Source organism: Pleurodeles waltl, chromosome 4_2 (assembly GCF_031143425.1).
Source record: "Pleurodeles waltl isolate 20211129_DDA chromosome 4_2, aPleWal1.hap1.20221129, whole genome shotgun sequence".
NCBI classification, from domain to species: domain Eukaryota; kingdom Metazoa; phylum Chordata; class Amphibia; order Caudata; family Salamandridae; genus Pleurodeles; species Pleurodeles waltl.
In genome coordinates, this window is record NC_090443.1 from 1016155534 (window position 1) to 1016159168 (window position 3635).

General features: G+C 45.5%; 3 non-coding genes across 3 annotated transcripts; 2 read left to right on the top strand and 1 right to left on the bottom strand.

Annotated features, from left to right (window-relative positions):
- Positions 1–885: 885 nt before the first annotated feature.
- Positions 886–958, bottom strand: TRNAV-AAC (transfer RNA valine (anticodon AAC)). The gene has a single exon. It is a non-coding gene; the product is annotated as a tRNA-Val (tRNA).
- Positions 959–1345: 387 nt separating this feature from the next.
- TRNAA-UGC (transfer RNA alanine (anticodon UGC)) lies at positions 1346–1417 on the top strand. Its single transcript has one exon. It is a non-coding gene; the product is annotated as a tRNA-Ala (tRNA).
- Positions 1418–2242: 825 nt separating this feature from the next.
- On the top strand, positions 2243–2319 carry TRNAA-CGC (transfer RNA alanine (anticodon CGC)). Its single transcript has one exon. It is a non-coding gene; the product is annotated as a tRNA-Ala (tRNA).
- Positions 2320–3635: the final 1316 nt, after the last annotated feature.

Sequence of the window (3635 nt, forward strand, 5' to 3'; positions counted from 1 at the left end):
AGCGACCCTGCCTTGCCCCTTGCGACCCCTGGCACTGCCCCTGGCCTCAGAGGAGGCAAAATCAGTGAGGAACACAGGGGCAGCTCCCCCTTATGGACATCGGTTGCTGCGCTGTTCTTATCGTTTTTATCATTTTTTTATTATTCTAATAGTGAATAACACTATATTATTCACTATTAGTGTAATGAAAAAATGAAGTACAATTAGCTACAATAAAACCTCCCTGGCAGCTAAGGTTAGACATAAAGATGCTTGTAAATGTATGATGTGTGCATGCAGGTGAGAGTCAGTGTGTTCATGCGGGTAAGAGTGTGTATGTGTGATTGTGTAAGTATGTCAGTGGGTGAATGAATATGTAGGTCACCAGGGGGATGATGTCACTTCCGCTACCCCCTGTCCTTTCGGTGAAGTGAGTTCATGAAGTCTGGGTCTGTTCACTAAGTTATGTGTGTCTGTCCATGGCTGGTGCAGTCACGGCTTCCTGTGGCAGAGCGTGTGCTCGTCACCCAGGGCCGCATGCAGGCATGTGTGTGCAGTTTAGGTATGCAGCGGTGGGTGGAGCGTGCAGTGCGTGTGCATCTACAGGGCAGTGCAGTGCATGTGTGTGCAGTTTAGGTATGCAGCGGTGGGTGGAGCGTGAAGTGCGTGTGCATCTACAGGGCAGTGCAGTGCATGTGTGCATCTACAGGGCAGTGCAGGCGCCGAGCACGTGCTGTCCCCGCAGGGTCTGCAATGTGTGCAAATGTGGGAGCTGACCCCCTAAACATGGAGGCGTCAGGTGGCCGTTTTATTGCTGAAGCAGGAGGTTCTGTAAAATACCCAGACAGAAATACAATCACATGAGCCTCTTACAAAATAGGAGTGTTCGAAGTAAAAAGCAAAAGCTGTTTCCGCCCGGTCTCGAACCGGGGACCTTTCGCGTGTTAGGCGAACGTGATAACCACTACACTACGGAAACTCACATGCTTCCTTTTTAGTTTTAATCTATCTCGAGATCTCAGCAGGGCCACGTGTGTGCCCATTGTTCAATGCATTATTTGTGTATGAGGCTGTCTGTGTTTTTTTGTTTTTCCTGCGTCCTGCTGCATCAAGCACAGGTCTGATATTAATGTCCCCGCAATCGCTGCTGTTTAACAGGAAGACATTGCAGCATGTGCTATATTTTAGAGAGTGAAAGGAACTTTTCTGACTAGTTTTGCCAACAAATGTTGAGTGACTTTGTAGCTGAAAGGCTTTCTCGTTTACTTTCTCAGTCCTTCCTAGTGCTAATATACTTTAACCGTGACACTGACAGGCGATAGCTTTGTAGCGCTATATGGGTAGAATTGCGCCTCAAAGTTCAGTTGGGGATGTAGCTCAGTGGTAGAGCGCATGCTTTGCATGTATGAGGCCCCGGGTTCAATCCCCGGCATCTCCACGTGCACTTTTTACATCTTCATACATACCCATTATGTTGTACAGACACTATTTTCATTTTGGGATAGTGCTGGAAAATTTTGCAGGGTCAAAAGAAGACATTCCAGCAAGGTTAACAGATTATTCCCATTCACACCACCATTCTCTACCTCCTTGCTAACTTGTGCTCCAGGGAGTTGGACGCCTGCGCCAAGTATGTTTGCATCTACTAAAAGGCAGCGCCTAGAATCCTGCCTCCCTGAGTTCCCTTGGCTCCCAGAGTCACAGTGCACATCCCACTCTCCCTATACTCAGACCCCCAGCTTGGGCCTTGTTCAGACGTCTTCAGGCGCACAGCTTTCTACAATGTTTGTTAGTGATACTGGACTCAGTAAAGAAAACTTTTAGTGTCTCTTCAATGAGCGGCACCGCTAAGGGAATTTCCTTTCACCTTTTTGGTTCTCAGACTGGTTCTTGATCCATCTCAAGATGTCAGCAGGGCCAGGTGTGTGCTCGTTGTTAAACCCATAATTGATCTTAAATGTTTCACTGTCCCTGTGTTTTTTGTTTTTAATTTCCCGTTTCCCGCTGCATCAAGGTCCGATATTAATGTCCCCGCAATCGCTGCTGTTTAACAGGAAGACATTGCAGCACATCCTATATTTTATAGAGTGAAGGTAACTTTTCTGACTAGTTTTGGCAACAATGTTGAGTGACTTCATAGCTGAAAGGCTTCCGCGTTTATTTCCTCTGTCCTTCATAGTGCTAATAAAATATAACCCTGACACTGCCTGTGGCGCTAGCTTTGTGGTGCTATGTGGGTAGGATTGGGATGGTGATATCAGCTGGGGATGTAGCTCAGTGGTAGAGCGCATGCTTCGCATGTATGAGGCCCCGGCCCGGGTTCAATCCCCGGAATCTCCAATGGCATTTTACTTGTTCACAACTATACTATTTTGTTGTACGGACAACGTAACAACGTATCAATATGCGGACGAAGCCCACATCTGTCAAAAAATGTCCCCCTAAACTATATCTTCAAGAATTGTGCAAACTATTATGCAAAACTACGATTCTTTATGCAAAATGCCACTTTCAGCATTTAGCACTATTTTTATTGGGAAATGCGTCTTTGCATTCACTTTTGAAGTGTGATCAGTTTTTGCAGAAACAATAGTGCAAAATCTTATGTGATATGAAAAAAACTCACTTGTATTCAGTTATCTGCTGCTGGTCACATGCCCTGAACAAAATCTCAATTACACAACGTGGCGGCGTAAAGGCATAATCTCAGGCATTTGGGGTAAAAAAGTACAAACAATGCCGTAAATTGCAAGAGATTAATATCCTGATTTAAAACTCGGCAGATGGGTTAGTCTGTCACAACAGTGAACAATATCCCGTCCCCCCAAATCGAAATCCCATTATATTCTATACAGTGGTTCCCAACCTTTTGACTTCTGTGGACCCCCCCATTTATCATTACTGGAACCCGGGGATTCCCAATGAATCATTATTGGTATCCAGGGACCCCATGACTCAGTCATTACTCCCCCAGCAGTCACCAGACCACAGATAGGGAACCACTGTCCTATGGGATTTAGATTCAGGCAGATGGAATATTCACCACCGTTGTGATTGAGTAACCTGTCCGCCGATGTCTAAATCAAGCCTAAATCATAAATAACATTTTGCCAAGGCCTAATATATACCTGGAATGGAGATACTGCTAAGCTTAAATATGCTTGCATTGGGTAAAATGGCATGGAGGAACAGCTCTATATTGTATTGCAAGTATAGAATGGAATGGGATCCCTGCAGCCATTCCATATGAATGACATTTAATGCAGCAGATGATGGATTATGTGGCAAAGGGGTCAAATCTATAGTCTATAACTATTTAAAAAAAATCTGAGGTCATGGAATCTCATAATTCCAGTGGCCTTGATTGTAGGATACAGTAAGCCTCATGTAGCCAACTAACCATCTAGATCAGGAGGTCCAGATGGTATCAGCCGAGCCTCTTAAGTGGGGCACTCCCACTGACTGCAGGAGCACTGCACAGTGTGGAATACCTAGCACACCACCCTCCCAAGCCTTCTACACAAAGAGGCCAGGCACTCTGACAGCTCAGAGAGTGACAGTGAGTCATGCACAATTATTTATGCATGTTGATGTTTGTACAGCGCATGCCTAGCCAAGGGTCAACCGAGACATGTACGGTGCCAGCGGCCAAGATT